Source organism: Schistocerca cancellata, chromosome 2 (genome assembly GCF_023864275.1).
Source record: "Schistocerca cancellata isolate TAMUIC-IGC-003103 chromosome 2, iqSchCanc2.1, whole genome shotgun sequence".
Classification (NCBI taxonomy): domain Eukaryota; kingdom Metazoa; phylum Arthropoda; class Insecta; order Orthoptera; family Acrididae; genus Schistocerca; species Schistocerca cancellata.
In genome coordinates, this window is record NC_064627.1 from 145376454 (window position 1) to 145390375 (window position 13922).

The window sequence follows — 13922 nt, forward strand, 5'->3', positions numbered from 1 at the left end:
TTTGAGCGAGGGCGTATAGTGGGCATGCGGGAGGCCGGGTGGACGTACCGCCGAATTGCTCAACACGTGGGGCGTGAGGTCTCCACAGTACATCGATGTTGTCGCCAGTGGTCGGCGGAAGGTGCACGTGCCCGTCGACCTGGGACCGGACCGCAGCGACGCACGGATGCACGCCAAGACCGTAGGATCCTACGCAGTGCCGTAGGGGACCGCACCGCCACTTCCCAGCAAATTAGGGACACTGTTGCTCCTGGGGTATCGGCGAGGACCATTCGCAACCGTCTCCATGAAGCTGGGTTACGGTCCCGCACACCGTTAGGACGTCTTCCGCTCACGCCCCAACATCGTGCAGCCCGCCTCCAGTGGTGTCGCGACAGGCGTGAATGGAGGGACGAATGGAGACGTGTCGTCTCCAGCGATGAGAGTCGCTTCTGCCTTGGTGCCAATGATGGTCGTATGCGTGTTTGGCGCCGTGCAGGTGAGCGCCACAATCAGGACTGCATACGACCGAGGCACAAAGGCCAACACCCGGCGTCATGGTGTGGGGAGCGATCTCCTACACTGGCCGTACACCACTGGTGATCGTCGAGGGGACACTGAATAGTGCACGGTACATCCAAACCGTCATCGAACCCATCGTTCTACCATTCCTAGACCGGCAAGGGAACTTGCTGTTCCAACAGGACAATGCACGTCCGCATGTATCCCGTGTCACCCAACGTGCTCTAGAAGGTGTAAGTCAACTACCCTGGCCAGCAAGATCTCCGGATGTGTCCCCCATTGAGCATGTTTGGGACTGGATGAAGCGTCGTCTCACGCGGTCTGCACGTCCAGCACGAACGCTGGTCCAACTGAGGCGCCAGGTGGAAATGGCATGGCAAGCCGTTCCACAGGACTACATCCAGCATCTCTACGATCGTCTCCATGGGAGAATAGCAGCCTGCATTGCTGCGAAAGGTGGATATACACTGTACTAGTGCCGACATTGTGCATGCTCTGTTGCCTGTGTCTATGTGCCTGTGGTTCTGTCAGTGTGATCATGTGATGTATCTGACCCCAGGAATGTGTCAATAAAGTTTCCCCTTCCTGGGACAATGAATTCACGGTGTTCTTATTTCAATTTCCAGGAGTGTAATATATTTGTCCAATGAATACCCGGTTTAAAATTGCTACACCAAGAAGAAATGCAGATTATAATGGCCAGTAGTGTACATTTCTCTGTTACAGAGCCCGGTAGTTCCACGTTCTCTGCATCTTCCTTCTTCAGCAGGTGATTGGGCTTGAGGCATCTTTGAAACCCATGCGCATCAGTGCTGGTAGTATGGGTCCTTGCTTCCAGCGCCTGAGTCTGCGGGTGTCCCGATGGGTGCTGCATCCAGCCAACTGTTGATGCTCTGAAGGAAAAAGAAATTTTAAAATAAATATTTGTGTCAACCCTCAACTTCCTCAGTCGTAGATTTCCAGCTGAACGCTCCACCTTTCCCACGCTTTCATCTCGCAGACGAAACTAGAAACACCACAAAGAAAATTGTCCTGTAGTAGTGCAGTATGAACTATTTAAAACTAGTTTGTTTGAAAAGACTGATTGGATTTTGCGAATGTAGAACAGATTTATGTATCTACGACTAAAGTTGTAGACGCAGAGTCTTCACTAGTAATGAAGATACAGGCACACATTACGTGTTAGCAGGAAGCTAAACCACAGCTACAGAGGTGTACGGTTATACGAAAGTGGCCTACTTGCACGCTTAACACTGTCGCATCACAAAGCAATATATCCAAAACAATGTAGATATGTTAACACTGGAGCAACAGTTATTTATTAAAATGATGGCACAAAAGGAAGGCCGAGTATAATCTTAAGTACAAGACCTAACCTAAAACAGTAGTTACTAACACTCTACCTGTTGTCAAAAGACAGAACAGAACCTCAGTTACGACACAGTGTTAACTGCTTATAAGCAGTTATCTTCTAACAAAAAATGTCGAACTTATATCGTAAAACATTTAATGCCTCATGACTGGAACTGGTCAGCAACTGCAGGTGACTTGCTGGCTGGTAACATCAAACAGTACCAGTTCCTAACTGTAAACAGCTGGAGGTAACTGGAACGAGAACCGGACAAGTGTCACCATGCCACCAACGTGGCTAGACTGTGTATAACTGAAGTGACCAACACCTACGTTCGATTTCAACGTCCAGTAACCACTAACAGACGGAAGGTGGTACACTAGCGGTGGAGGGTATATAAAGTGCGTTGGGGTGTGCAGACAACAATGCCGTCAATATCGCAGTGCAAGAACGGAGTGATTTATTTCACATCCTGATGAGCCTCACCATTGGTTTCGGCCTTTCGGAAACGGCTACATTTGTAAACACTTCGTCTGCCGCCATAGTTAGTGTACCATGCGTGTCAAAATTCTGCTATCCAAAACCAGCACTGAGGCAACGGTGTTGCACTATGGGCCATCAATGACAGGAACGAACAACAATTGCGGAGATGTGTACGGGCAAATAGATGTGCAACTATTGAGCAACTGACCACCTAGATGAACCAAGGGGCTACCAACAGTGTCTCTCAATGGCTCTTTAGCGAACGTTGTTGCATATAGATCTGCACAGAAGGCGCCTGGTTGATGCACCTATGCTGACTCCTGTTTACAGCGGCAAAGTTTGGAATTTACACGACAGTGCCACAACTGGAGGTCACCTGAGTGACGACAGGTGGCCTTTCCACATGAGTCACATTTTTTGCTCCATCATATTGATGGCAAAAATCCTGCAACAGTCGTCGGAACGGCTCAGTCCAGAGCAGGCTGTGCTGTGGTCATGGGAATGTTTCCTGGCATTCCCTGGGTGATGTAGGAATTCTGGAAGGCATAATGTATCAACGCAAGTATGCATCTACCCTTGGGAACTATGTCCATCCCTACAAGCAGTTTGTTTCTCCTCAGCATTACGCCATCTATCAGCAGGAAAATGCAATATGTCACACAGGTGACACTGTATGTCTGGTTTGAGGTGGCCAGGGGAGTACAGTAACTTCAACCTGATGCTCTTAAAATTCCCTGGATTTAACCCCAATCGACAATCTGTGGGACCACCTCAATTGGACTGTTCGTGCCATGGTTCCTCAACCAAGAAACCTAGTGCAGCTGCCCTGGTAGTGGTGTTGGTATGGCTTCACATTTGTTTCGGTATCTTCCACAAGACTCTCCTCTTGCATGTCTCACAGCGGTCCGTAGTGGAAAAGTAGTTATTCAGACTTTTGGTAGGTGGAAACATCAACGTGATTATACACTATCCAATGTGCTCATCATATGAATGTGCAGCTGCGGTCTATTCGTCAGACCCCTCCCGTAGTGTTTGTTCCAGTGCTCCATAGAGTAACAGACACAACAATTGACACATGAGTCCAAAATACAGTAGCAACATGCTAATATTGACCTCTGACAAATGTGTCTCTGAATTCTACCACTGCATACCACAATATCCCTCCCCTTATGCTGACTTTATTTAATACATCCGCCGTCCGCGGATAGGAAGATCTCAGACTTAAGTGTCAATAAATACGCAATAACTCACACTCTTTCTTCAAAATTTACAAAACAATATTCGTGTTGTAGGACTGATCCTCCAAGCCTACCAATAACTAAATCAGAGATTCTTCCAAACACAAACTGTCTGTAGTATCCATACAACTTCACCAAACCAAGCCCCGGGCGTCTCGTGAAGAGCGGCGTGGAGTCCACGTTGCCGTCACCTGAGTCCGAGGACGAGTAGAGGTCCTGCGGGGATGGCTCCGGTACGCTGGCGGCTGTGGACGATGACGCGGCGGCTACGATGACACCAGTGGGCGCGCTCGGCGTGAACCCCCTCTACAGGCTCCTGGGCCAGCCTAAATACTGCTTGGCGCATGGATATGGCTGGCTCTATTTGCAGTCACGTGTCGAGCGGAAGGAAAGAGGTCCGCGACTGTAGCGTTCTCTTGCGGCGCCGTGGACGCCTGCTGGTGGTCTCTGGGAACCGTGACGAGCGGCCAGGCTCACCCCTACTAGGTCCGGGGCCCGCTGTACCGGTGTGCTTCGCGGGAAGCGAGAGTTGCAGGCGCTTAGTCTGCACACAGCGGAAAACGAGAAAGCAAGAAGCTAATAATACTGTGTGCCAAGAAGAGCACCATGCGTGAAATTCTGGTTGCATTTACCCACGACACCCTGATAAATCACACCTAAATCCATATGGTGAGCAGGCATTAGGTCAAGTACGGCCATTTGCGTTACATAGGTGTGTCTGTGGGATGAAGTGCCATGTCCAATTCAATTTTGTCATCACCGGCTTGCTCCAGCCACGACTCACCGCTGGAGGCGGCTACCAGCTTCATTTGTAGGTCTACCTGTCATTTCCTCATCGCCAAAATAGAGTGTACTGTACCACAAGAAAGCAAGAGAGAGGCTGACGTTGTGGATGGTAACACAAAGAACCGTATTAATCCACGTGTGCATTTATTTACATCAACTGGAAACGCAACTTGAATAGAATCCATGTGTTGTGGTACAAGTACATCAGTAATAGTCCTCTTGCGGACTGGTGTTATCTTGCTATTACAAATTTTAGTTCATCACAGGCTATGACAGCACACAGCGAGAAAATTTGTGACTTTACCAGCAGTGAAACTCAACCCACTCTGCGAGTGGACTGATGGGCTGAGTGAGAGTAACGGAGTGAGACCCTCTGGTCAGCAGCAAATAATTGTTGTTGAGATGGCGCTGGCGACGTGTTGCTTGTCAGTGTGTCTTTGCCTCTCTTGTGATAGGTGTGCTTGATCCAGCATCTATCGATCTTCGTGCTACAGGTTTGCCAAACGGCGTGCTGGAGAGAGCTTACATCAGCACATTACCAGACAGCTGGCTGCATTGATTTCTAAGGAAGAAGACACCCTAGGAGTTCTGCCTATTCGTAGATAATTGTGTTGTGGCCTGATTTAATTCCTATGGCATATTGTAATACTACGAGATTTTTTAATTAAACACAACGTTGCAGAGGTACTGTATGATTGTGCATGATAACCAAGATTTCTTCTCATACAACTAACGAGAACCAGATCTCATATTGCAAAACGTTATCTTGGGTGACTTTGATGCTTGGGCTGAGGATGCACAAGTGACTTTACATGGCAGACAAAATCATACTTTAATGTCAATTTTAGTCTGTCATCTGTGAATTTTGCACTGTGGGAGTGTCACATGCAATAATGCAACACATTGTTTACTAAAATTCCTTTCTTAATACATAAACCTCACTCACCAGCACATTATGGGTAGGTGTGTGTATATGATATAGCACATTCTTTCTACTGCTGCCAACAAAGCATGCATTATAAAAGAAAAAAAAGCATTGTCACACGTAAATTCATTTACATTTTTATCTCAAATTGTTCAGTGCAAGTCACTCTAGAGAGTTGTTTTGAACTACAGGAGCTTCCATAGCTCAGTAATGTCTCTGTACTGTGCAGAACAAAGTATGAAACACCAAAATTGTTTAAGAGAGATGCATAAAATGACTCCACACTATTACGGTTTTGTGAGTAGTGCGTAATGTCACATGATGGGAGAGTACAGAATTAAAAATTACAATGTTTTCCGAAACATATTAACACACGTTAAATTTGTATTTAGTTTTTATACACACACATACAAATTAGTAATCAATGCTTATACATTAATCATTGTATCCATTCACAATATGACAGTGTTTATAAAAGAATAATGTGTGTTAAATAAAACAGTGTATTTATATGAATTTGAACACACGACTCAATGCCTCAGTCCATTTCCACTTCGAGACAAATTGTACTGTGTATTATATAAACAAGCACTTGTATGAGCCCTTCTAACGCTTTCACTTCATTGGCATAATCTGTCAGCTGCATGGTACACCGAGCAGTACACACTTCAGATATTTGAAACATTTGGTTTTTTAAGACACACGCTGTGTGATGGCATAGTGTTGGAACTACCCGTCTGGTCGTATCATTGCTTCCATTATATCAGTGTGTGTCATGGTACGGTGTTGGTGTTAGTGGTGGTCGTGGCGATGGTGGTGCTGCTGCAGCCACCGCCGCCGCCATCAGTGTTGACATTGGATACTAAAATTTTCTCGTGCACCGTGTATCGACTGTATTCAGCAGTTCAATGGCGTTCAGTACATGCAATATTCTCGCATACGTTATGCTACACAATTTAACTGAACACTCCATTGCTGCTGCACATTCGCCAATTACATGACTACTATAAACTATTTGTCTGGGGCTAACCTTGTCCTGATGCGTTTTATTTAATCACTCGTTAACCGCTAGGTATTAACGAACATCAGCATCTTTTTGATGACTCTAAAGACTAGAGGCTGGGGGTGGGGGAAGGCTTATACGTACAGTCTTACACATAAAAACTGACCGCTGGCCAGCCGCCACAGAGACTAAGTCCGGGTCGTTCACATTAGGTGGAAAAGCCGACTGCCCCTGACAACGCTACGTCTGGCGATCCGTATCTTACATTGTTGCCAGATTTTGCAGAAGTGTCAGGAGGAAATGTTGTGTACTTCCGAGATGTCGTCGTATTGGGTGATCCCATGGACTAGTGGTAATCGTCGAGCATTCTAAACTTAGAGTCACGTGTTTGCGTCCAACTGCATCTCTATTTCCACATTTCGGCCCTCGTCTAAAGGTATGAGTCTGAACATAGAATGATTGTGAAACAAATTTTCTTCGAACCATCAGTAATAACAATACTTCCAGAAACAATTCCGCAGGACAGCTCGTGGCTGCGTCGCGATGGAAACAGCTTACACTCGAGGGGTGAATCCAGAGGAGGCAGCTCGAAAGATTTGAACTGTGTGTGGAGCGAATGCTTTTGGGAAAAATACGCCAGGAAAAAGATATTCTTGTTTCAACAGAGATCGTTCTGGCGTGAATGATTTTCTACTTTAAGGAAGTCTCGACTACTGATATAAGTGATGGATTACCATTTAACCACCGTGCGACATTTGCATTCAACGGGCAAGGCTCAGATGTCTTTTGTGGGAGTACTGTATGCTCTACTTCGAAACAACAAATATCTGCGGTGTGACTATTATTGCAGTTTTACTTTAACTTCATCAGGTCGCTCATTGACCATTCCTATGCAATACTGCTACTGATGAGTTATGATGCCTTTATCGTTAACTTCCTAAGGAGAAATGAAATGCTGAGTCGTACCAGAAGACGGAAAATACAGTGGTCACACAGCTCTTTGCTCCAGTTTACATCTGATAGTGCAAACACACACTTGGGGAAGAACTCTTGGCAACAAATTCCAGCTGTGATGGAAACACTTTTGGAGCTAACAATTGAGACAACGTTCGGTCGCAGTGTAAGAAAATCGACAAAACTACATCACGTGTGCTATTGCATGATAACACTCTCTGCTGATTTGAGAAACAAAACTATCAAGGAGATTGATTGCGATCAGAGGAACAAGTGCCTGTGAGATAATTTCCCATACTCGTAAACTTTTGCCTTGACAGTTGACCAACCAAGAGCGGGAAAGGTAATTCATTTCTAGACGAAAATGCTCTACAAATTCTACACTTGTAGAAACATGCTGGTTCTAACGATGTCATTAAACCAGTGTAATTTGTAAACTACTTTAGCATTGTCACATTGTTTTAGATGTTGTGAAGGAATATACTATTGCTGATTAACTTCTCTTTAATGGAAAATGCAATTAAAATATTCAATCATCACTTTATTGAACACAATAACGTATTAAGTTGTATTCGTACAGTGCTCTTAAGTTGAATTCAACAGAGACTACCGTCGTGATGTGTCTGTAGTAAGTGTCTGTAAGACGATTGTGTCTATTGTAATACGAATTATCAGGATATTATCTACTTTTGATTTCGAAACGATCTTTATTTACTTCGTCCTGTACTATACCCAAGTATTATGGAAATGTGGCACTTCATACTTTTAGACAAAATTACGTACTCACAACAACAAAACGTATGTCTGCAGAAAACAAAAGTGGCATTATGAACTCTCAGTATCCCTTAGTGTCAGGGCGAAAACTTTATGGTAATGCAAAGTAGCAAGACGAATTGTGCTCGAGCGTTGTCTTACGATTTCCTTTGTAGTTGCCTGCTTGTAGCTCTGCTACATAAGAATTAAAAATATAACTTTCAGCGAGTCTCGAAAGGCGAACGAAAGCAGCTTGAACCTGGTAGACAAGCACGTTCCCTCCAAGCTAGCGAAGAGGTGCGGCGTATAGTCGTGTGTGTTACTTATGTTGCGATTTATCTACCATAGAGACTACTGAGCCAATAAGAGACGAGAGTAGTTGTGTTTCCCCTGTGGAACGATTTTCGTTGATTTTTTCTTGAGATGTGATATACGGATATCACTTAATACATTATTCAGTTGAATTGTCCCGACAATCTCAAGTGAATTTAGCGGGATAGTTCTGTGCCACCAAGGAAGTAACTCGTCGGTCACAATTTTGGCAACAACGCAGAATATGATTGCAACTCTAAGTTATACACCAAGGAAGGATACTAGCTGATGTGACTATAGTTTCGTCTCATACGTCACTCACAAACACATAATGAAAGGTGTTTGGCATATCAGGAAATCCCGGCCCTTTTCACAATGTGTCTTGCTCGCATTTCTGTAATTATGTTTAGGGGATAGTGCATCGATGTATTACAAGTAATTACACTCTGAGTGCAAAAGGAAACGTCATAAATTGATATTTGCGACATTTGTGTTTTAGTCTGTTCATCGGACCGAAACCTTGAAAGCGTATTCACCAGACTCAATTCACAATTTTGGAGCTTCTCCAGTGGTTGAGTTGGCAACGTATCTTCGCTATACAAAATTTTTATTACTGGCACAACAAGAAGGCAGGTCGTGCCTGTCTTCTGACGGCTGTCACGTTTCGAGCAACGGCAGAATATTCGTCAGAAAACCTGACGACTTAGAGCTGGAACAGTAGAAAAATCAGATTTTTGCCACATGGAATATTCAAATTCACTTTTAACAGCCAAAACATTGGTTCACAGGTGCTGTTCTGCCGCTTATTGTAACAACAATTAATAATGGAGTTTATCAGATTCCACTAATTATGGCTACATCTGTCATCTGATAATAGTGAAAAATCACTTTTTTCATCTGCACAGCACCGTAGTATGAAGTCAAGGGTTTCATAGGATTCCTACACTTAATTTCATTGTGATCGTTTTCAATGTCAGTAGAGGAGGAACAAAAATACCGCTGGTAAATTATATTTCAAGTCAGGTAGTTGATTCTTTGGCTACAGCTGCAGTAGTACTATAGGCTAGCGTAGAAAGAATGAGTGAATGGTCACATTCTTGACACCTGACTGGATGTGCAACAGGTTTCCCACAAAAGCCGGCCGGAGTGGCCGAGCGGTTCTAAGCGCTACAGTCTGGAACCGGGCGACCGCTACGGTCGCAGGGTTCGAATCCTGCATCGGGCATGGATGTGCGTGATGTTCTTAGGTTAGTTAGGTTTATGTAGTTCTAAGCCCTAGGGGACTGATGACCTCAAATGTTAAGTCTCATAGTGCTCAGAGCCATTTGATAAAATCGCGGTCTTCTAAAGCATGTCCGACGTTACCTGAATGACACCATTCCAGGACGATGAATTGGAAGAGGAGGAAGAGGAGGAAGAGGAGGAAGAGGAGGAGGAGGAGGAGGAGAAGATGAATTCCATCGCCGGTGGCCTCCCAGGTGCCTGTGCCTCACATCTTGTGCTTTTTATCTGTGGGTTTACGTAAAAGACCGCCTTTTTATCCCCCCTATGCCTGACACTCTTGAAAGCCTGTGACATCGCATTTTTGAAGCAGTGATTTCGATGAGAGACTAGCTACTTCATGTCTGGCAGTAAATTTACCACCGCTTTGATATTTGTCGTGTTGCACACGGTGCACACATTGAATGCCTAAGAAATTGAAATTTAGTCTTTCAAGGACCGTTGGAACAACCCACGAAAGATAGAAACACGATTCCTTCTTTTGAAACATTTATTGCTGCCAGATTTCAAACAGTCATGTAAAATGGGATGGTAGCACTTGGCGAAACATACAAGCCGCAGAGTACATCACTCATATAGGATCGCCACCGAACTCAGACGCGGAAGCAGTTACTAGTGTACATGCTGACATTTAGTGGCGCCAGAGGTTGCTGATGTATTCATGTCAAAATGGTGTATTCATGAATACACAAATTAGTAAAATTGTGGTAACTGGCGTACAGCTATAGAAAATATTTTAGCCTTTACCTGCTACTAAAATTTTAGACACAGAAAGAGCATACCTGATTATGTAGAGGCAAAGCATTGAGTCGCAAGAAATGCCCTTCAACTCTAGTCGAGTTTACTGCCGCAGTTCGGGAGCGCGGCCTTCGTTTCGCGCAGGAATCGCAGCAGCTGCCTCGCCATTGCGTTCGTTGATGACACGTTGTCTGTATTCTACCTGCTGGGTATCCTGGCTCTGTACCTCATTGCTGTTTACTATTCGAGTCTGCATTCCGTGGTAAGTACGGAACACGTTTTTCTACTGTCCTGCACAGCGCGGTCGTATTTAAAAACTTTGGACATTGACCTGGTGCTGGAGCAGATGTAACAGTGTTAACGCGCACACGCGCGACTGAATGTGTAACAATTATCGACTTATTTGTAGCCTGTCCATGAACTAAGCTACGTCATACTACCGATTGTTGGTTTCTGTACTGAACCCAGGATCATTTTAATTACTTTTAAAGAGCAGTTTTACTGATATATAAGGCAAGAAATGGTAAACGCAAGTTGCGTCGATGAATTGATAGTTGCTCAGTTTAATAATGTTTCATGGAACAAATGTTAACGCAGACATTGTGAATAATCGAACACATCGTATTTCCCAAGTTAACTGCTGAGGGAACCCTAACATCGAAAGAAGCAACATGTTAAGACTGCAGCCCAGTCGTATTTCAAGATCCTATCTATATACAACCTCAGATACATAGCAATATCATTATTTCGGCTTGTAATTTCAATGAAATGTGGAAACTGATATGCAATATTTACGAGGGGCTCTCACTACGCAATGCAACACATTTTTCTCGGCCAATTTCAGTTTCAAAAACCTGGAATTTTTTTTGGGACATCGTTGAATATTCTCGATTCAGCCCCATACTTTCATGGAATTCTGATAGGTGGCGCCTCTGTACGTGGCCTTCAAAATGGCGTCTATCGCGGAGGTACGTTCCAAGAGAGAGCTGCCATTGAGTTCCTTTTGATGGGAAACCAGAACATCGCAGTAGTCGTAAGCGCTTGCTGAATTCTATGGAGGCCTGGCAGTGAACAAAAGCATGGTGAGTCGTCGGACGAGGCGTTTGTCATCATCGCAACAAGACCGCGCAAAGCTGTCCGGCCTCCCGCACATAGCTTACGTGCTGCAACGTTGGAACGCGTGGATACTCTCATTCGAGGTGATCGACAGATCACATTCAAAATGCTGCCGCTCGAATGAACGCCTGTAGTTGCGGGCTGCGAGGAACTCAGCTGGTGGACGTGTGTGACAGTACTAACAGAGGGCCACAAATATCAACGATGAACCATTTGTACTGAATTGCTTGCGGCTTACGAGGCTGAACGTGATTGCTTCTTGCCTGTCAGGATGTTCCACAAGAAATATAGTTTCATCACTTCGAACTCGAAAGAAAACGGCAGTCAATACAGCGACGCGACACTACCTTTTCTCCGAAGAAAAAGTTCAAAGCCGCACGCTCAGCAGGCAAAGCCTTGGCGTCGGTCGTCCGCAACTGAAGGTGTTTTTTGATGCAACCATGAACTATAAAGTACATTGTGTTATCCTCAGGAAAGTGAAGAATCGACTTCAGCATGCTCCTCGGCACGAATATGAAAACTAATGTCTTCTTTTCCATGACAACAAAAGGCCTCTCAGGTCCGAACTCCCGAGAAAAGCCCATAAAACGTCAGTGGACTTTTTTGGTGATGAGGAAGAAAATGTTCAAATGTGTGTGAGCTTAGGGACTGATGACCTTGGCAGTTAAGTCCCATACGTTTTCACACACTACTTAACCTAAATTATCCTAGGGTCCATGACTGCAGCGCCTGAGACCGCTCGGCTAGTCCCGCGCGGTTCCACATCACCCTACGCCTTCCGATTTCCACGTGTTTGGCCCAATAAAGGATATACTCTGCGGGAAGCAGTACGTGGATGATCGGGAGGATATTGATGAAGCAAGACGCTGGATTCGACGTCGACCATTGGAGTGGTCCCATGTGGAAATATAGGCCATCCCAGTAAGGTGGCGTAAGGCGGTCGCATTGTACGGAAAATTATGTTGAAAAATAGGGTGTTTTTTTTTTTATATAGCTGTATACCAGTTACCGTCCGCAGCTCGTGGTTTCGCGGTCGCATTCTCGCTTCCCGAGCACGGGGTACCGGTTTCGATTTCCTGTTGGGTCAGGGATTTTCTCCTGTCCCGAGATGAATGGGTGTTATTGTGTCGTGTTTATCATTATCATTCATCCCCATTACGGTCGGAGGAAGCCAACGGCTGGTAGGGCGGTGCGCGTCTCCCGCATCGTCCCTCTACGCTCTGTCAAGAAGCATGAGACTTCATTTTCATACCAAGTACCATTATTATTATTTCTTTCTATTCTCAGACGTTATGTCTGGTCAAAAATGGACAGTGACGCGGACCTTGATCAAGCGTGACTTCCTTTTAACTGTACGGTATATGTTATATTGCATTTAGGAACTTTCGGGTCATTGAACATGTATCAATAATTACAGATTTTTGTAGTTGTATATATATGTTTGGATGTAGCTGTATTGCATTGATGTACTGGTGAATATTGTGAGGTATGACTCCTGTAGTTGATAGTATAATTGGGATAATGTCGACTTTATCCTGATGCCACATGTCCTTGACTTCCTCAGCCAGTTGGATGTATTTTTCAATTTTTTCTCCTGTTTTCTTCTGTATATTTGTTGTGTTGGGTATGGATATTTCAATTAGTTGTGTTAATTTCTTCTTTTTATTGGTGAGTATGATGTCAGGTTTGTTATGTGTTGTTGTTTTATCTGTTATAATCGTTCTGTTCCAGTATAATTTGTATTCATCATTCTCCAGTACATTTTGTGGTGCATACTTGTATGTGGGAACGTGTTGTTTTATTAGTTTATGTTTTATGGCAAGTTGTTGATGTATTATTTTTGCTACATTGTCATGTCTTCTGGGGTATTCTGTATTTGCTAGTATTGTACATCCGCTTGTTATGTGATCTACTGTTTCTATTTGTTGTTTGCAAAGTCTGCATTTATCTGTTGTGGTATTGGGATCTTTAATAATATGCTTGCTGTAATATCTGGTGTTTATTGTTTGATCCTGTATTGCGATCATGAATCCTTCCGTCTCACTGTATATATTGCCGTTTCTTAGCCATGTGTTGGATGCGTCTTGATCTATGTGTGGCTGTGTTAGATGATACGGGTGCTTGCCGTGTAGTGTTTTCTTTTTCCAATTTACTTTCTTTGTATCTGTTGATGTTATGTGATCTAAAGGGTTGTAGAAGTGGTTATGAAATTGCAATGGTGTAGCTGATGTATTTATATGAGTGATTGCTTTGTGTATTTTGCTAGTTTCTGCTCGTTCTAGAAAGAATTTTCTTAAATTGTCTACCTGTCCATAATGTAGGTTTTTTTATATCTATAAATCCCCTTCCACCTTCCTTTCTGCTTAATGTGAATCTTTCTGTTGCTGAATGTATGTGATATATTCTATATTTGTGGCATTGTGATCGTATAAGTGTATTGAGTGCTTCTAGGTCTGTGTCACTCCATTTCATTACTCCAAA